General features: G+C 48.1%; 1 long non-coding RNA gene across 1 annotated transcript in view; it reads right to left on the reverse strand.

Annotated features, from left to right (window-relative positions):
* Positions 1-20,948, reverse strand: part of LOC135314720 (uncharacterized) — a 38,911-nt gene that overhangs the window by 14,160 nt on the left and 3,803 nt on the right. The window contains exons 5-8 of the long non-coding RNA XR_010374185.1: positions 19,126-19,327; positions 18,061-18,230; positions 17,229-17,420; positions 14,727-15,054 (exon numbers count right to left, since the gene is read on the reverse strand). This is a non-coding gene — a long non-coding RNA (uncharacterized LOC135314720). The remainder of the gene's footprint in view (positions 1-14,726; positions 15,055-17,228; positions 17,421-18,060; positions 18,231-19,125; positions 19,328-20,948) is intronic.

The raw sequence follows: 20,948 nt of genomic DNA on the forward strand, positions 1-20,948 counted from the left end.
ACTCTAGAGCCCTCAAGCTATCCCAGAGCAATCCCCACTCAGAGACCCACACGTTAGGTCCTGCTTTTAGCTGGAGAGGGTGAGTCCACACACGGTATCATGCTCAGGCCCACTCTACCAAGCAAAAAAAAAATAAAAAAGTCTTACTGTCAAAGGCAACAGGTAAGCAAGTAGGTGCAGGGTGTGTGCAGGCACTAGGACTGGCAGGCAGCAATCATCATCTTTGCCATCGCCAGCTCCCACTTGTAAGATCAAATGCAGAAAGCATTAAAGTGATGCCTACAGTCCTGCAGACTTCAGACCTATCAAGCACTTGTCTCCTGCTGACCTGAGCCAGAGTCCAACACAGCAACAAACACAGAAATCAGCAGGAGAATAACACAGAAAGACGCGTTTAAACAAATGAAGAGATGAGCTTCCCAAGATGAGTGCTGATCAACTGAGTCTCAAGGGTTCATCACCGAGCACGTCCGTGCCACAGGGTCCTGCAGCAGCATAGGCACATCTCTGAAGCAGCTCACTAGGCAGGACATTCTTCTTTTTGGACTCCCATGTGACTGAATACAAGCAGTTATTGAAAAACAACTGCTCATTACTTGTGCTGCTTCCCAACCTGTTACAGCAACCAGAACGACTCTCTGAACAGGCCAGCTCTGTATCCAGGGCAGTTTTGCAGTCAGATCCTATCCTCGGGCAAGCTATTGGGAAGGAGCATCATGAAATCACAGAATGGTTTGGGTTGGAAGGAACATGCAAAGATCATCTAATTCCAACCCCCGTGCCATGGGCAGGGACACCTTCCACTAGATGAGATTGCTCGCTCATCTAATCTGGCCTTGAACACCTCCAGGGAGAGGGCACCTACAGTTCTTCTGGGCAACCTTTTCCACTGCCTAAGCAACCTCACAGTAGAGAATTCCTTCCTAATATCTAATGTAAATCAACCCTCTTTAGAAGACATCAGACCTAATGTATGTTATCATGGCCAGGAATGGGCTTAATAAGGTTATCCAGGAGTTGAGGAGGAAGGAGGTGCTATGCTCAGGCTGCGACACTAGGCAGTTTACACACAGCTGGGCACAGGAGATGCTTCCAGAAGGAGCACTGACAAGGGCTGAGCAATGGCAGAATCATTATCCTTCCCAGAGAGGGTCCTTCTAAGTCCTAAGTGCATCTTAACTGTAAAAATGGTAATCTGATCAATAAAAGTAAAAAAATTACAGGAACTGGCATTTCTAAGGTATTTCATCCTTCCTGTCCTTCTCAAACTTTATAAAGGTCCCAGCATCAGCAACAAGATCAGATTTATCTTCCACTCCCCTGTTACTGACAAGCAGCAGTGCTCTCATTTGAGGTCACAATCTTAAATCCTGAGATCCTGTCCTCCTTCCTGCAGGATTCATCAGACTTGGAGTTCTGCTCTTCCCATTCCAAAACTCATTCTCTTCTTGCCCTTTATCCTACAGTAAGGCTAAATAGGACAGTGAAAACTTAACAGTTCTGCTAAAGAAGGCTTTTAGATCTGACAATTTGAAGACTTCTTGCACTGAAGAAAGGGGGGAAAAATCGTGTTGGGAGTTTCCTACTGGCATTGCACAACCACATTTTTTTTTTTTAATTAAACGTGGCAGGAGAAAATGACTTATTCTGTTGGAGTTTTACCAGATGATTTTGCATTTCAAATATCAGATTACTCCTATGTGGACAATCCAGAGTTCCGTGTCTTAAAAAATAGGACAGATGAGACCCTCTCAAAATGTTCTGGGAAGACAAATAAGGAGCCCTTAAATCCTTTCCGCCCCCCCCCCCCTTTAAAAAAAGCAGGGTGGGGGTGTGAAGCCAAGCAACCACACACTTTATGAAAGCTTTTACACAGCGAACAAGGATAGGAAGCATCGCTTTTCTAGAACATATACACAAGGACAGATATTGTTTCGATCTTAAAAATCCATCAGGTCCGAAATTTACTCATCTAGGCTCTCCCCACATCAAAGTGAGATGATAAAGCTGCTTTCTCTAGAGGAAGAGACAGTCTATTTTGAAATTTATATAATAAAGCTGGTACTGATTAAACAGCCCAAAGAGAATTACTGCTGCCCAGCACAGAACTTAAATTCATCACTGGTTAGTCCTAAGGATACTAAAAAAAAAAACATTATCAGGAAGCAGGATGGGGAAGAAAAGGAGACTAGAGAAAAAAAGTCCCTACTGTAAGATAGGGTGTGTAGCAGACAGACTGGGCAGAAGAGACTTTCCAGAGTTATTTGCCTTGAGACTAACCCTGAGCCCACACAGTGCCATAACCTGTATAACTCTGAAGCCTCTCCTAAGGCTCCCCCCTAAGTCATCCTCTTACTTAAATCCCCGCAGCCCGGGTCTGTTGTGCTGTGTTGCGGTGGGAAGCAATTAGGATTAGAATAGTTAATTACCACTGCTGGGAGAGCTGATCTTCCTTTTCCTGCCCTTGCTTTGTGCTGTAAGCTGTAACCTCATACCAGTAGACGGCAATAGGAGACAAGGGTCATTAAAGCAATCACTAAACATCACCCAAGGATGGGCAGCACTAAGCTTAATGGGCAATTAGCGCTGCAACACCTGCACCTAATCAAAGCCTGCTCCATTCAACACTCTCAGCCTAAGGATTGACAATGGAGAGACTGAGCAAGACCTGAAGAGCCCGAAGAGTTACTGTAGGAAAAGTATTTGGGGGACTCCTTGATGTTCTGGAGAAAATGCTTATTCAGGGAGTCTCCTGCTGTTTCTTGTCCCAGGTGGCCACTGGAGAGAGGTTTTACTTTCCTTTTTCTCTCTTCTTCCTTCTATTACCCCCCCTTACCCCTAAAAAATAAACTTTTACTGCTGCAGTTGATGTTTACCACTAGCACCAGATCCTGAGAATGAATCTGCGTTGCACATCAGCCTGTCTCGTCATCTCTTGTGCAACAGTAGACAGAGAAAATGCAGAGACACTGCAAGGAGCATGAAGCAGGAGGTGTGGTGGGGCATCTCAAAGGAACAAAAAAAAGTTTAAAATGCAATGTTTCTGTTAGGGGAAGATGCTGGTCTGATCTCTATTTGTCTGACTAGAGGAAAAGTCACACACCAGAACCCCATACTCTGCCAGATCTGCATTTTTCTGAGCTTCACCAGCTGTGGCGGTGGCTTTGGCACATTCTGCAAGAGCACAAACCAGGGGCACAGAGCTGCCTGGACCAGCACCAGGGCAAAGTCCAAGAGATGCAGAATAAAAATAGCTCCCTGACTATATGTCTCTCCCATCCTTACACGGAAGGGCAGGCACAGAAACTCACCTGCACCACGCTAGCACTCAGCACAGTCTGCTCCAGGACTGCAGTCTTAATCTTTTCATAAGGCAAGTGGAGAAACCCCAGGAAAACATCTGCCAGGGCCCAAGAAGAAGCATGGGTCAAGCTTTGGGAACAACCCCCTGATGAGCATCAAAGAGAAGTGGTTTCTGACTTGATCCTACTGGCAGGGGATTGTCCAAATTCAACAAGTGCAGCTCCTTTCCTTTTCTTCTTTGGAGGTTCTTTCTTCTCTCACCCTCTTCGTCTTTCTTTTCTGAGTACAGCAAACCTGGGTAAGCCAGGAGCTGTTGAAGGACTTATCCCTTGGGTAACCACACAGCTTTTCTTCATACAACAGCTGATCATAACTGCCCTCCTAATATGTATCAAAGCTCTGGCTGCTCCATGCAAAACACATCTTTACAAAGGGGTATGGAAAGACGAGACTGCTGCTCTCCCTGGTGCTCACAGATACGGACACAGGTGACCCTCCCACAAAGAGCAAGAGAACCTTGCTAAAGACATCTATTGCCTTAAATTAATGCAGACACTTCAGGCCTGACAATATCCACCTGCACATCAAAGCTGAGTTCGAGACACTGAACAACAAAGGATCTGTGTAGCAGCATGAGGGGAAGCATTTCAGGAGATGTGTTTGCAGGCTTTGTGATGAAAGAGTGACTGAAAGATGCCCAACATCACCACAGTCCCTTTCTTGCCTCTTGTTAATGGCCCCCTCCTCTATGTTGCACCAGAGTCAGGCTGTCACAGACACTCCCTCCTCCAGGAGCACGACCAATCCCACCAACACACCTGGGACTCAGAGGAGCACCTGTGTGACAGGTCTGCACCCTGTCCTGTGACTCCAGCTGCCTCTGCCAGCACCACACCAGAAGAGGGATGACTGAGGCATGCTACTGCTTGGATACCTAAAAACACATTGCTTCACAGTGGGCTGGAAGAAGCAGGGGGTCTGTGCCTGTCCCGGGGTGACGACAAAAGCCAAGACACCCCTTCCTGCTGTACCCAAACCATGGGGAGGGGGAGAAGCAGCACAGAAACCCAGCCCGACCAGCTACACCGGGTGCTTACCCTTTGATACTTTGCGCAAGGGGGCTGCAGGAGCCTGTAGCAACTCCAGCACTGTCCCCCACCCCACTCGCCGGTCCCCAAAGCAGCACACTGCCCAGCAACAAGGCAGAGGAGGATAAGCATCCCTCCCTCGGAGCTGACCTATGGCTGTGCCGCTCCTCTGTGCCTCCTCCCGCAGACGCGCTGACGCCCTGGGCCAGCAAGCAGACAGCACGGCTGCTGCCGGCACAGAATCACTGACCTATTTTTGTATATGCAGGCATGCACAAGATCACAAACAAAGGGTGCTTTAGTTTAGGATACTTAAAGGAAAAGATACTCATCTAACTATCCACAGACACCACAGTGGCTCTTATGATGTTTATTATCTTCCTGAGAATCATCCTTGTGCGTGGCTGTGGGAAGGAAAAAAAAAACCAAGAAAAAGCACAGAGCGGTTGGGTAAAAGCAAAACAAAAAGCTCCATTAAGCTGTAACATCACATTTCTAGGAAAGCAACAAAAAGGGATGTAAGAACTTGGAAATAAACTTGGCCCGGGACTTGATAAGCACAAGATTGACCCAGACTCACCTATGTGGAAGGAATAAATTTCTTAACAAGGAGTGACTGAACAGTCACTGCAGGGATATCCCCCACCTCCCTGTCACTGATGGATGAGGTGCTTGTGCAGACTCATCTAAACAGACTTTAAACAAGTCAGCTTTCCCAGGGATTTTTGTTCAAGTTTGCTGAGGGACTTGGGCCAAATTGCAAAGTATTTAATCCACACCTCCAGCAGGTTTTGGAGCTGGCTACTTCAGCTGGTTTGAAGTTAGTTGGATGCATTTATGCCAGCTACTATGTCTGTGCACATACCTGTAAGGGTGAGGACCTAGCAATTTTGTTCTCAGGTACTGGAACAACAGATGCCACAAAAGAAAACCCTTAAACTGCACTCCTTAGACTGCAAAAACAACCCCCAAACAAACCCAGGAGCGCTATAGACAAAACTCTCTCCTGCCAACCACCTCTCATGGAAGGCAGAGATGTGCTGTGCTCACCGCAGAGCAAGAGCCAGCAAAGGGGCAGTGACCAGCAGCGGACCACAGATGTGTGAGTCCACCTCTGAGCCCGCAGCATCTTTGTTTGGTTGGTTCAGTGAAGCTGACTGTCGGAGAAGCCTCCAGCGGTTTGGATTACCAGCTTGCTTCATATCCTGGATTGGGAAATGCCTGCTCGCCCCCAAGCGCTCCACTGCACAACGTGAAGGATGCAGTGACAAATAATATAAAAATAGTTACTACAAATAGAGATGCTGACAATAGTTACTCAATATCACATGCTGACAGTTGTCCTGGGGCTCTCCACACAGCTGGAAAAGGTGCCGGTGCCAGGATGTGCCGGTAAGGAACCTGGGGCAACAGCCCACCTCCCACAACATGCACAGGCAGGAAGGAAAAAACCAAGAATAGATCTCAGTGCCCTGAACAATGAAAACAGGAAAGTCCCTCTTGTCTGGGGAGCCCGGACAAAAGCAGCTCTGCAGCAAAGGCTCAGCTCCATCCCACTTCCAGGCAGTCTGTGGGGTCTGCTCAGCCTCCTATGGAGATGTGGGTTAAAAAAAATAGCAATATTGCAGTCAGAGCATCCTGCGACATCAAGGGAGGGATGGAGGGAGGGCACCATGGAGCCTCAGGGGGCTGTCAGGGGTGGGGGGGCTCCAAACAGTATTTAATCTGAAACACCAGCTCTCTCTGCAAACCACCCCCCCCAATTCTGGCACCCCCCCACAGAGACCCCCTTGCTCCGCAGCTCCCTGGGTACAAGCTGGGGCTCACTGCCTCCCTGCACCAATCCCTGGCACCAAGAAAGCCACTGCCAAGCTTTGCCTCGGCATGTCTCGCTCTCCCACATCCTCCCACCCTTTGCTGACCTTTTTATTTTCTGTGTCAGAAACATAAAATGGAGACTGCAGGGAAAGAAAACACTTTGCCTAAAATGGCTGAGGGAAAAGAAGGATTTGCACGATGGTGCATGAGCACCCTCTGCCGCTGGACGAGCCACTCAGGGAGAGGAGCAGCTCTCCAGTCCTGCTCCAGTCCCACAGGCTCCAGGCAGAAAAAGAGACTCCAACCAGCCAGTAGGTCATTTAAATTGTCATTATAGCCAAAATATTTGCTTAAAAAAACTTCCACAGCCTTGTCAATTCCTGAGGTCTCCTGGTTGCCTCTCCCCACCACCCCATTTATATCCCCATTTATATTCTGCTTTCCCTCACGGTGTTACATTCACAATCCTTCAGAAAAGAAGAGTATTTTGTATTAAAACCAGCGTGTTTCACACATACAACCCCCAACAATTAATGTGGCCACCCGCCATATTTACATATTTTTCAGGTTTGAGAGAAACCCACCAAATTTCATCTGTATTATGTTCCACATCAGGGTAAGTGCCTGAAGCCTGGCGTTACCTCTCATGGGAACACTCCCAGACCCAGGGATGGAAGAAAGGGCTGAAGACAGACACAGGGGGAGAACTAGCACCCACCTGAATCAAGGTGACCAGATGCTGTCCCTAGGAAAGGTTCAGAGACCAAAGGGTCCATGCAAAACTAGCACAAGGATACCTTGCAAGCCGCTCCCTGAGCGCCCAACTTTCAACCCAGCAGTATGTTAGTGTAGAGCCAAATCCAGCCGAATCTGAGGCTTAAATTCCCATGTGAATCTCGCAGGAAGTTTTCCCACAATCAGTCCAAAAAGGACCAAAGCACATCATTCAGCTATGAGACAACAACCACAAACAGATCCAAGATCCCAAGTCCTTTGTAGTAACTTAAACACTGAGGAGGATGAGGAAGAAAAGCAAGGATTTTTAAGAAAATGAAAGGAAAAAATAGACAGAAATAAAGCACTTATATAGGAGACAGTAATTAGTATCCTAACACTAAAGGATTAAACTCAGCAAGAAGCAGGGTGTGCAGCACATATTTTGGCCCCATAGCTGCACCCATCCAGCCTGCAAGGGCAGAGCCTGGCAAGCGCCAGTTCTGGGGTACCAGTACTTACACACCACAAAGCCGCACATAGGAAGTCCCACTGGCTATTTAACTAACTACAAAAACACATTCAAGGGCCTTTTCTGGGAGAGGACAGTCCTTTTTGTGGGATCAGATGAAGCTGACCTGGAGCAGGATGCCTGGGTGCAGACAGAGCATGAGACACTCAGGCAGCCTTGATTTTATTAGTGACATTTTTGCAGCTGCAGAAACTACAGGCATGTACCCCTGCATGGCAGGAGACAAGCGAGCCTGGCACTGGGACAATAGGGAGCTTGGCAAGTCAGAACTGGCTGCCAGGGCAGGGGAATCAGCATCACAGGTGCGCTGAGGAGTGGGCATTTTTACAGCATTGCCACATAGGAAGGGGTATCAAAAGATGAGGTGCCAGAACACCTCATGCCACGAGCAATAGGGGACTGAAAAAATTGCAAAGCATCGCTTTGGGGTTACTAAGCACGGGTGTATTCCCAGCACACCCTGGGTGACTCAGTCTGGGAGTGCTGGGAAAGCACAAGTGAGATATCAGGGTGGACCCCAGCCTGTTAAGATGGTGCCACAGGGCAGGAGCAATGGAGATGGGCAGAGCTCTGGGGGAGCCCAGGACTGGGGTATGCTGGCACTGCTGGGCAGCCACCTAAGCCTGTAATGTCAGCAGGGAAGGGGATCTGAGGGGGTACAGGAACAGAAGAGCACTACACCGGCACAATAGCAATGGCTCAGAGCACAGGTCAGGAATGGGGTGCATTGGATAGACATGGAAAGCCCCACAATGAGGGATGTAGAGAGGGGCTTGCACAATGCTCCAGAGGTCCTGGTTTCATTTAATGGCACAAAACACTGCTAATCACTGCTTCTGCTCTCAAACTGCCTAACAACTAAGCACCCAAAAGGCTGGTGATGCTGGCTGGGGGGACAAGTACTTCCTTTGTGTGCCAGGGCAGGTGATTTCTCTTTGACTCCCTCCCCCATTCCCCCCAGGAGCAGATGGAGACCCCCTCCCAGTTATGGTCTCGTCACAGTCAGAAAATAGAAAGACAAATCACCCAAAGAAGGCTGTCTGACAGGACAAAGGCTCCTTGAAATGGGAGCTGAGCTGTTCTTTCCAGGTTCAGAGTGGGGACAGACGGAGGAGGGCACAGCACAAGGAGGGGGGTGGGGGCTGGGGCTGCTAGCAGCGCAGGGCAGGATGCGCACGCAGCCGACACTTCCCCTCTTTGTCTGGAAAAGGAGGTCACGGGCGGGGGGGGGACACGGGGGATGCAGGGGAGGATGCAGGGCTGCGTCAGCCCCTCGTCAGGAAAGCAGCTGATCCCTTCTCCCAATCCCATTCCTCTGACCTCATCCCCAGGAACCGAGCCAACATGGCTCAACTGCGCACATCTGGTGGATGAAAACAGCACTACAATGGACCTGGAAATATTAATACACTGCAAGGGGATCCCAGAGAAAACCTGCCAGTTTTCATGGCCAGACAAGCCCCAAGACCCACATTAAGCCAAAACCCACTAGTGTATCCCTGGCTCTAACCTGGGTTTCACGCAGGAGCCTCTCAAAGCTCCCACTGCAAATAAAATCACTGCTTAGTGCTGACACCCCACTGCGAACACCATGGATGTACACTGTGGGCACTACAGGCACAGCCCAGCTCCCAGTATCTCCCAGTAAGCATCACACACCTGCAGAGAGCCCAGCAGTAATATCCCAGGTGTTTCTCGCAGCAGCAGCCTGGCAGAAGCCTGGGATAGGCAGAAGCTACACCCTAGAGCTAGGCACACCTGTCACTCCCAGCACCTCAAAAAGTGAGGGTCCACAGCCAACTTCCACGCTAGCAGTGCCAGCACCAATGAGGACAGCAGCAGCTCCTCGCTCCCAAGGAGGCAGCCCTGGGTCACAGCCTGACCTTGCTCCCACCGACATTTCTAAATGTCCTTTGTTAGAAACACCACCTCCATCTCACAAAACATCTGCACCAGGATGCCCGCTGCAGCTGAACCAGTGCCTGGTCAAGGGCCAGGTGGCCCAGGGATGGCACTGCAATGGCAGGAAAAGTGCTGCTTGCCCAAAAGTATAAGGAAAGGTCAGTCCAAGATATACAGGCAACACCATCACCTACTGCAAGATGAAAACATTGACTGCTAATACACACGGCTGTGCTACAGAAAGTTCACGAGTTCATTGTGGTTCTTTCCTCCAGACTCTGACACAGGCGGGTGGGAAACAGTGGGAATGTACAAACACCTCCCACACCAGCCACCACTGTACCTGTACTTATAGATTGCATACATGCGATGAGGAGTGACTTCAGTTTCTAAAGACTCCAGGGTACACACTCAAAACCCTCTCCTCGGGCACGATACAGGGAACGGATATCCCATGTATTCTGCAGAGATGAAACACCTAAAACATCTAGGGAGAAAGCTCTACAAACAGGTTCTGCCTCCTTCGAAAGGCAAATGAACGTTCAGTTTCCCACCAGCACTGTTCCCAGAGCCCCATCAAAGTACACTGATGCTGTTAGTGTGTGTTCCCCAATACCACTCCAGGAGAAATAAGGAAGTGAGAGCAGGGAAACCGTTAAGACATGATAACCACCAACTCCAACAAGGCAAATCCTGACTTGATATAAGGAGAATTATTATCACAAGGGTGGTTAAACACTGGAGAAGGGAGCCCAGTTATGACTAGAGAGCTGGGGCAATTTCAGTCCTCGAAGAGACTCAAAAACACAACTACAAAATATCCTGAGCAATCTCCAACTTCTGGGTTAGCCCTGTTGGAGCCAAGACCTCCAGAGAAGCCTTTCAATCTGACTAATTCTGCAGTGCTGGAAAGATACCTGGTGAGTTCCCCCATTCATTCTCCTTAGCGGACACTTTTGAACCAGTGTTTACCAGCTTCCACGTTTGTGGACAGACTCTTGGACATTTTGTCCAAGAATATTCCTGAGCAACAGAGGAAGAGAGAAGTCTCTGTGCCTGTTCACTGCCACTTCTCAGCGAGTGTTGGCACAACATGTGTGGATGCTTAAGGAAGAGAAAAGCTACAGCCACAGAATCCTGAAGGCCTCTGCCTCACCAGAGAGTTGGTGGAGCTGGGGACACTGGGCTGGAAAAGTAAAAGAGAGGGAGGTATTGGCTATAGGAGACACTTATGCCAGGGATCCCTGCAGCAAGACATCTTTGATCAAGAGGAAGCGATGCCTTCCAGCATCATAAAAATCTGAGGACACATGAATAGCATGTGGGGATGCTTTATATGCATTTGAGAGCATCTGGAGGGCCCAGCAAAACAGCAACAGACATTTTGTGAGCTAGTCACAGTGCTGGACAGCATTTTCAGAAACCCCCAAAATTTCAATCTCAAGAGAAATTTTAGTTTGAGTTCACACAAGGTGTTCAGGGCCCTGAGCCCAAGCTGGGTGTATAAAGTCCTACTATGTGTTAATGGTATCTTACATTTCCATGCATTAGGAGCTAAATAGTTTCTGGATCTGGCCTTCTGGAGCTAAGGAGTCACTGATTTCCAACAAAGCTCTGGATCTTACTAGACGGATAAGGAAATGGCTGGATAGCTGCATCCAAAGAGTTAGTCAGCAGCTCAATATTCAAATGGAAACCAGTAATGAGTGGTATCACATAAAGGTCTGTTCTGGGACAATATTTAATATCGTAACTAATGACATAAAGAGTGAGACTGAGTGCACCCTCATCAAGTTAGCAGACAATAACAAGCTAAGTGGTGTTGTTGATTTGCTAGAGAGAAAGGGATGTCATCCAGAGGGACCTGGACATGCTGGAGGAATGGGCACATGGGAACATCATGAAGTTCAACAAGTCCAAGTACAAGGTCCTGCACATCAGTTGGACCAATCCTGAATATCAGTAGAGCTGGGGGGATAAGTGGATGGAGAGCACCCCGCGAAAAAGGACTTGGGAGAACTGGTGCATGAAAAACAGGATATGAACCGACAACATGGGCTTGCAGCCCAGAAAGCCTATCATATCCTGGGCTGCACAATAAGCAGCATGGCCAGGAGGTTGAGGGAGGTGATTCCCCCTCTCTGCTCTGCACTTACAAGACTCCACCTGGACCACTGCACGCAGCACAAGGCAGACGTGGACCTGTCGAGTGGGTCCAGAGGAGGCCATGGAAACCTTCTGAGGACTGGAACAGCTCTGCTATGGAGAAAGGCTGAGAGAGTGGAGTTGTTCTGCCTGGAAAAAAGAAGGCTTCAGGGAGTCCTTCTTGTGGCCTCCTAATATGTAAAGGGAGCTTGTAAGAAAGGTAGAGAAAGACTTTTTACCAGGGCTTGTTGTGACAGAAAAAAGCAATGCACTGGTACCCCCTGGCCTCCCCAAGAGCACAGCCAGGACTCTGCTCCCCCTAAAAATCCACACCCAGGACTGGAAGTTGACTCGGAGAATCCCTGGAGTAGGGCTGTAAACACAGGCCGCAGCAGGGACACAAGCCTCCATGCAAAACCAAGAGATCCATGTGCCACCTGGTGTCCAAAAGCAGGTCTGCACCGTGACCCGAATTGCAGAGAGATTTTGAGATTTTAAGCTGTCTAATGTAAATAATATCATCATCGGGACAAGCAGCACCCTACTCCACTGCAGAAACACCGAGTGCCACCCTGCCTGTCCTAAACACCTGCAGGTTAGAGTACGGCAACACAGATCTTCAGAAAACACCTGAATATTTTCCTTCATGTGGGTTAACTGTGTCCCAGTAGGAAACTGTTTGCCAGGCTCCCAAGTCCTACGGACACCTCAAACTATGAAACTTATGTAAAAAGAAAAAAACAAAAAATATCAGGACAGCGAGAAAAACGGCCTTCAACTTTCAAATCAGAAGAAGAGGGGAAACACAAAGCAGATGCTTCTAGTACCAGCAGCTGCTGTGGCTGGAAGTTTGGAGACACCACACAGCAACAGAGCAAGGGGCTGCTGAGGAGAGAAAAAAAATTAAAAGGAAAACAAAACAAAAAAAAAAAACCAAACCCCATGGCGTAAAATGGTCTTAAAGTGAAATCTTGCTTTCCCTGCAGCTGGTGCCTCCACCAAGGCAGGTCCTGGGCCATGCCCTTCAGCAGCCAGAAGAGTCAGGGCTGGCCCTGGGGCAAAGCACTGAGCAACTACGCTTCTGTGTTTCCATAACTGCAGGTGCTGCAGAGGTGACCCAGAGCACATGGGTGTCAGGGCATCTCCAGAAACTTCAGCCTCCGGCAGGCCAGCCTTGCTTCTTGGGGGCAGTTTGACAACAGAGGACAATCAAGATGTGCCACTGCTCCTTCTCTACCCTTGATGTGTTCCCAGAACACCCACAGGGCATGCATAGTCCTTACTGGTCCTACAGCCACCCTGCTCCTGAGAAGTTCTCCAGGGAGACCTTCTGCTCCCGTCACCTCCTTCTTACGCTGCCCAGACCTCAAGGAAGAAACTGAACATGCTCCATGGTCTCTGCCTGCTAAAGGCAAAACCCCAGAAGTTTGAAGGAAGGAGGCAAAAGCAGTTTTAAAGCAGAATTATTTGCACAAAACGAGACAACCGGAGAAAGCATCCTACCAGGTCAAACCCAAGCTCTTTCTCCCGAGGGCTCTGCCTGCAGCAGAAGCAGGACAGAGACCAGGGCACCTCTGGAGAACAAACAGCTCTCCCAGACCCACCACCGAAGCAGGTAACGATACTTTGCTCGGTGGGTCGTTACCTGCCAAAGTTGTCCCTTCGCTCAGCCCAAAAGGAGGGAGATTGCTTTAAACCACTTTTCCACTCCCCAAACTCTCAGGCCCTAGAAGATCGGAGAAGGGGAGAAGACAACACCACTGTGGCTATGCTGCACCTTAGCCTGGGAGCAGGACACCCAGCCTGGGCTGTGTTAGTGTCTGAAGATGCAGATAGATATGTGCTGGGGAAGCAATGAATTTAGGGCAGCAAGCATGAGGATGAGGACTGCACCCAGACCACAAGCATCACCTGCTGGCAACTGCAAGGCAGCCTGTTCTCAGCTGTGATCTGTCCTGCAGCCCTCACCTTGCACTTTTGGGGGAGAACAGATTTCTCTGATGAACACACTGTTTTCTTTCCCTGACCAAGAAGTAAAGCTCAAAGGCACAAGCCTTTTTTCCCCTTCCACCCTTTTAAGGACCATAAGGTTGGGGACGTCTGTGTTAATCACTTTTCATGCCCTCCTATTTATACATCCCCTTTACTGCACAGCCACAGGGCTTGCCCTAAGTGCTAAGACATAACAGTTCCAAACCATGGCCTCAGTGCAGGGGCAAGTTCCCTCCCAAAGAGCATGGTCTGGAGCTGCAGGCAGAGTGCATGCAGGCAGGAGTACTCCCTGCCCTGAGGTGATCCACATACACAGTACCTGGGTCCTGCTGATCTCCTGCCTTGAGTGCAAGGGTGAGGAATTAGCTCCATAAATATTTAAGTGAGAGAGATATTACAGAAAGTGCTCAGAGATGGGTGGTGAGAGCCCTAGCATCTACCTGGTAATGCAGGAAGAAGAAGAGGGGAGAAAACCAGCGAGAAGAGCCCTAACTGGCTGTACACGGTGCCAAGCAGCACCATGTAGCTGCTGCCTGGCAGCCTACTCTTAACACAGCTGTTGGGACAGGTAACCAATCAGAAGCAAGAGGGATGGTACAGAAAGAAAGCACAATATCCATACTCTAGAGGATGCAAGGCACAGACGCTGCGGCAGTGCACCACATGCCACAAATGTCCCATCACTGCCACAAACCCTCCCTGCAGCCAACGCAGCTCTTCCTCGCAGGCTGCTCGCAAGTCACCCTGAGATGCAGGCACTGTGCAGCTGTGGCTTAGCCAGGAGATCCCTAACCTCCTTCACAGCTAAAGAGGACCACATAATCTGGAAGGGCCTCCAGGTCTTCATGAGATCTTACTAAGGACTGTAAGCTTATTAAGCCAACTTTCACAAGAGACACCTCAGATCAATGACAAAGACGTTTCAGTCCACCAGAGCCTTCAAAGGTAGCAGAGGAAAGCACATGCCAGCATGCTGCAAGCTGGGCCTCCCGCACAGTTTCAGGATGACCAAACACTTCAGGACCCTGTGCGTTCTTCCCTGTCCTCTCTGCATGCAGAGACAAAGAAGAAATCACCTCCTTCTTCAGAAAATTGTTTTTTTTCTGTAGAGTACAGAAAGCAGGGCCATGAAACCCCTCAGCCAGGGTGATGTGAGATGACACAAGTGAAAGGATGAGCTTGCGGGGGTAAAAGAACAAGGTGTAAGGTGGCCTTTAAAATGTAGGTCCTACCTTAGTCCAAAGTGGTCTCCACTGCTGCATGGCTGGCTGAGAATCTTCTTTGCAGACGATCCCCATAGAAGCAGTCAAGGTGCACAGGTTCCCCTGAATCCGAAGGCAAGTGCAGGAGGGGGAATACCAAATCCTGTCGGTGGTGGGATGCCAGAACAACCTAGGAGCAGAGGAGCTGGTGGGATGTCTCCAGAAACAGTCCCTGGTAGTGGATGGGTGGTGGTAGTTGGATGTTCCCTGCAGTGCCTAGAAGTGAAGCTGCAGGCAGGGAAGAAGAGCCTGAAGCAATTTCTTTCTTGGTGCCTTCAAGATCTTTCATCCTCTCCATCTGAAGCAGAAACAAGAACATTGCAGTGGTCAGCTCACACTCAGTTGCCCAGAGCAAACAGGGTACCACCCTTAAGCATGCTCCAAATCATAGAATATCTCCAGTTGGAAGGAACCCATAAGGATCATTGAGTCCAACTGCCATTGTGCAAAGCAGTGAGAAAGTTCTCCTGGCCTTCAAATGATCAAGTCTATCTCAAATCCCCATCCTTCTCCTCACAAGATGCTGCCAACATCCCTTGTCAATGAAAAAACAAGCTGAAGGCAGCATAACAGGTGACCCATACCATCACTTGGGGACTTGACATCCTCCTCCCATGAGGTGACAGAGGGAAAGATGCATTCCTGCAGCAAAGCAACCTCAGAAGAGGTCTGGTGAACAAGCTACAGCTGGAAGCACAATAGTGAAGTAGAGTCTGCTCCCAACCCCAAAAGTCAGTGGTTGAAACAGGCCTCAGAAACATGTGGTGGTTTATTAGGTTCATCTCAACTGTTAGGAAGCTGACATATATAAAAGTGCCCAAGCAATCTATATCCATGAAGATCAAACAGGGTGCTAGATGCACTGTGTAGCATAGAAAGAAAACCCCAATTCTCTGCACCATTCTAGTCTCAGTGAGGATAAACAGGAAAGAAAGTCTATGGATCTGCAGGACATCCAGAGCGTGTGCTCTTATGGTGGTGTGTCTACACCACGGCCAGCCTGTAGCCCTGCTGTTTGACACCATTGAGACTCTGACAGACCCTCTCTTGTGCTGCACAACCCCCCTTCACTACATGCCCTTCTCTCTCAGCTTCTGACCTGACCCTGGCATCAGGCACTACAAGCCTAGTGAGATGAAACCTCTTGCCCACATCACCCTATATCTCAGAAAGGAAAGTCATCCCATGATCTGCTCACTCTGCCTCTCCCCCATCATGAGGCAGGAACAGGAGCTGCCACAATGAACTGCCCAGACTCAAGCCCAAGAACTGCAGCAAAATTATTCCAATGTTTTCCTCCCTCTAGTCTGTGCTTTCCAAACTTGTCAAAAGTGAACAGCCAGAGGGAGAAGGCTCAATAATGGAGATGTTTTTCTTCCTCTCCTCCCTCAGAGGAGCTGCTTACAAAAGTATGTAATCACCAAGAAGGGGATTTCTACAGAACTTTGATTTCAAGACCATTTGTTTTACATAAACAATTGCAAGAAGCTTTATCTTGCTTTCTGCTATTTTTCCTTAGGGGTAAAGTACTCAATGCATTTCCCCTCCAAAAAAACCCCAAAACAAAACCCAAACCAGTGTGCATTTTCTATTCTATCAGAAAAGGGACTTAGGAGCAGAAATATCCACATGCAAAACCAAGTTTCCTTAACTGTTCAGTCTTTGCTCTCCAGAGAGCAAATCCAAGTATGCACAGACTGCCTGGGCTCCAGGCAGAGCACAGCACTCGGTGCAGCAATAGCAGACTGCTTGAACTGAGGATGCCAGCTAACACTGGGCATCCTGAAAAACACTATCATAACATTTCTGCTTTTTCGTCCCCCATGCTTTTGTTAATACAAAAGAAACAACTCTGAGAATACGCTTATCAGCTTCTGAGGGAAGCCTATGTGTTCAGGGAAAAGGCAATACACTCTAGGGTCAGTCCTATATAAGCTAGGTCTCACCAGGGAAGATCTGGGTGATGCTGAGCTGAAAGAAGCATGCGAGGGGAATGCTGGACAAAGTACAGGAGAAAAGATTCAAGGCAGACAACTCTATTCATGTTAAATCTAAGATTGAAACCTCTTTAGAGCACAAGATCAGAGCTGCCTGCAAAGCAGAAGAGCAGGACAAGAATCAGCCCAAGGAAAGCTGACCCAGAGACTACTTTTGGGCTGAGGAGATATTAAAGTAGTCATTTGTGGACTGATCCCACTGGCCTCAGGTCTATGGATACCAGTAAGAGAATAAGAAAGCAGGGAGCAGTCAGAGCAGCACCAGTGTCACTCAGCCTCTTCATCCTTCTCCTGTCTCCACCTGTTTAAGCAAAAGTGTCTCACAGCCTCCTGAAGGCACTCCCCAGATCTCTGACCAGGGGAGACTCTCATCATTTCTCCTTCCAATGTAATTTCTCCCCATAACAGGACAGAGCTCTTTGAGGAGAGCAGTCTCTGGCCTGCTGTAACCCATCCCCAACTCCTCAGCCCATGCCTCAGCCTGAGAAGGACCTCCTCACTCAGAGGGGAGACTGCTTGCCAGCTCCTGCTTCTCCACAGTCATCTGCTGCTTCTCCAAGTCCAGCATCTCCTTCCCACCATCGGCATCAAGTAGCTTCTCCTCAAAGTCCCTTTGTCTTCTTAATTTCAATCTGCATCTCTTCTGTGCAATCAGTTCAGAGTCCAGCTGCAGAGGCAACAAATAGACCTTAGCAAGGACAAGGAGTATGGTGGGGAGCTTCCTTGCTTTTCCTAAAAACGGCTCAAAACCTTGACCACCCAGCCCTCATACAGTACTCCAGTCACAATCAGAGATAAAGATTCATGGCCTCTGCCTAATCCAAGAGGCAAAAAACCTTCTAACAGCTCATCTCCATTCCAGCAGTGTTGGCCCAAAGTTACCCAAGGGACACATTCACAGTGAAACACAGGCAGTGACACCTTTCTTGCTGGGAAGGATTCACTACAGATCTGGCACAGGCTGGAGGCAGCTGCTTGAACTGCAGTGACAGGAATGGCATTTTTCAATTCCACCCAATCACGGCTTCCATTAGTTCCTACCAGAGAGAAACTGCAGGGGACTGCCTGTGAGTTCAAGAGGTAGGGGAGAGCCATGCCCACAGCTTGGATGTTTTTCTCCCTCACTAACCTTTATCCTAAGCACCTAACATCCTAAGTACATGTTCCCTCTCTGCTCACACAGGCAGCACCAAGCTCACCCCTCTCCTGCTGGCAGCAACTTTTACTGCCATTCACCCAGGAACAACTCCTGAATGAGTTCAGAAAACAACTTTCAGAGCTCAGCAGTTGTTAGAAAGTGAAATTACCTCAGCTCTTCTTAGACCTTCCAACAAACTCCTTCCTTCATCTTTGTATTACATGGGAGTTTTAGTTGCTTTATTTTCTTCTCTTCCATCTAACGATTCATTCTGTTTTGATTTGGTACAGTACCATTCCTTTTCTGAAAGTCAACTTCTTTCGAAATGAAGAGCATAAACTATAAATGTAAAAAAATCCTCAACAGTCATCTGACTACAGAAAGTTTTGTACTCTGCAACTATTTGCAAGGAATCACACAAATAACAATTTAAAAGGAGCTTGCTTTACACAAACTTGCAGGATTATATCCTTTGTGTATTTAAGCACAGTGGCAGACATATGGAGGGGGTATGTGCAGAGATATGGAAAACAAAGGGTTGAAGACTACTTTTTTTTTTTTAAACTAATTTCAAGTAACTTTAACCTTTCAGTAACCCTTTAAGTGAGCACCACCTTTTGCATGAGGATTTCCCTGGGTATCCTCTGCATAATATGCCTTTTCTCTCCCTCTTCCCTGTAAAAATACTAATCTTACAAGTCTTCCTCACAACTGAAAAGAACAAAGCCACTTTAACAAAAAAGGAAAACAGAACAGCTGTAAAAAAACAGAATTTATGAATTCTCTTTTCTGCTCTTTGCAGGCAAAGGCACAAGAAGAATCATGGCAATTTTATCAGTTTTTAAGAATAATTTGGAGTAAGAACAGCAGCAAATTGGCTGCAGACCACAGCCAAGCAGCACTAGACACACATGCCATCACCAAAGCACTTAGAAGGGGGCCACCCTCAGCTCTTGGGCTGCACGTCCCAGACAACGCCAGAGACTTGCATGCAAGCAGACTCCTGCCACCTTCTCCCTAAAGCCTCTCACTTTCCTGTCAAAAAACAACCCTAAAATTCCCATTCTGCTTTCTGATGAGGTGATTTAGTGCCCCAAGGAATGATACCAGAACTGATCTTTGAGGTGAAAGAGTGCAGGGCTACTTCTGGGGGCGGGGATGGAAAGGTTTTGTTGAGTCTCTTGCCCATGAGGAGGACTCTGGGGTTAGTGGGCAAGATGGGGTCTTGACTCACCTTTTTACTCTTGCTCACCCCATCTCCAAGCCAAGCCTGAAACACCAGCTGCCTCCTCCACTTTCCAGATGAAGTTGAGAAGTGAGCTGCTCCTCACTGTAAAGAGGTGTTGAAACTCAGGATGCATCATGTCCCTACCAACTCGGAAGTCCAGCTCATGAGAAGCTTTGATCCTGGCATTGATCAGCTGCACACAGGCCACCTAAAGAACAATGAAACAAACAAACAAACAAAAAAATCGAGAGACAACTTCTGACCATGAGCTGGAATTCAGTGGTTCAGAACTTACAAGGAGGCCAGAAGACCATGCACAAAGTCACAGTAGAAAAAAAGCAGTAAAGTCAAAGGCATTTTTTCATCCATACCAAATCCACCCTGCTACAAGCTCTCCAGCTCCTGCATTAGGCTCCAAGTGCCATGTACACAACAACCTGAGGAATTAAGTACCTTCAGTGCCTCCAGGTCACCACCCTACAGGCCACCAAACAGAGGCTGGAGTCGCTCCACCTCACCTATTCGTAATCCTTCAGTCAATGCCTTCAGAGCCTGCTCATCCCTGTCATGATACAGGATCAGCTGCCATCCTACAGAGCTGGACAAAGAGTGGGAAAGTATTTTGTAAGTCCCAGGATAAGTACAAAATTGAGATGATGGTACCAGAAAATGTACAGCAGGGGAAAAAGCAAAACAAAGCAGTGTGAGTATAGTAAAGATTTATTAAAGAGGAAGAAACTTCCACCACTGTTTTCCCTGTTTGTTACAGCAACTGCCCTGAAGTACCTGGGCAGACACCACATGGCAGAAGCTGTGGCTTGGGATGGTTGTCTCCAGGTACGGGCAAGGCCTTAAGGCCTTCAGGCATAGGATGATCTCACGTCTGCTCCATGTCCCATAGGAGCTGTGAGGAAGACAATCAGCCAGCTGACAAACTTACGGAACAAGATATATCCCCTCTCCCCTCCAGAGCTTCTCAACAATGCTTGAATGAGGCTGTTAGCAGCCACACCAAGATCCCACCTTAATTGCATCTTTCAGAGAAAAGACAGGTAGAAAAGATTGTTGATGCAGGAAACCACTAGACTGAGCTCTAATATAGCTAATATCAGACATATGTATGTCAATATTTGGGGGTTAGACTAGATGATCTTTAAAGGTCCCTTCCAACCCAAACCATTCTAGGATTCTATGATAACATTCATATTGCTATGAAGTGCCTCCCTCTATGCACAAGAAACCCTCAGCTCCATCACAAACATGGATCTCAGCCCAGATTTAAGTACCTGAGATGCCACAAAAGGACATGGTGGGGGAAGAAGAAAAAGTACTTTTTTTGTTTTTCTTCCCATGAACAGAGTACCACATTGGCATTGTGAACCCTAGCACTTCCTAGAAATCTCATGGAGGAAAAGATAATAAGATCCCCCGCTAGCAAGTCAACCCCAAGAACTGCAGGAGAAACATGTGAGTGTTATCAGCTGCCACAAAAAACCAAACCCCCCAAGTGCTGCAGCGGAAGGAGCAGCAAGAGGAAACAAGGGCAGGCACTGCCAAGTATGAGCGTATGCCAAGCTGAGCTACAACCTGTTTAGACAGTGTTCACAGAGGATGAGGATGAGAGATGGGGTAATGAGGGATCAGAGTTGAAAACAGTCAAGTAGAGAAGTTCAGGAACGCAGGTATAGAAACACTCAGCTTGCAAAAGCAACGTCTCAGTGTAAACTGCTCAGAGAGAATTTAAAAAAAAAAAAGCATCAAGTCAACTTCAGAGACAATATGGACACATAACTTAGTCCCCAGCCTCAGAAATTACTGGGAAATGTCAC

The sequence above is a fragment of the Phalacrocorax carbo genome, chromosome 8 (assembly GCF_963921805.1).
Source record: "Phalacrocorax carbo chromosome 8, bPhaCar2.1, whole genome shotgun sequence".
Taxonomy (NCBI): Eukaryota; Metazoa; Chordata; class Aves; order Suliformes; family Phalacrocoracidae; genus Phalacrocorax; species Phalacrocorax carbo.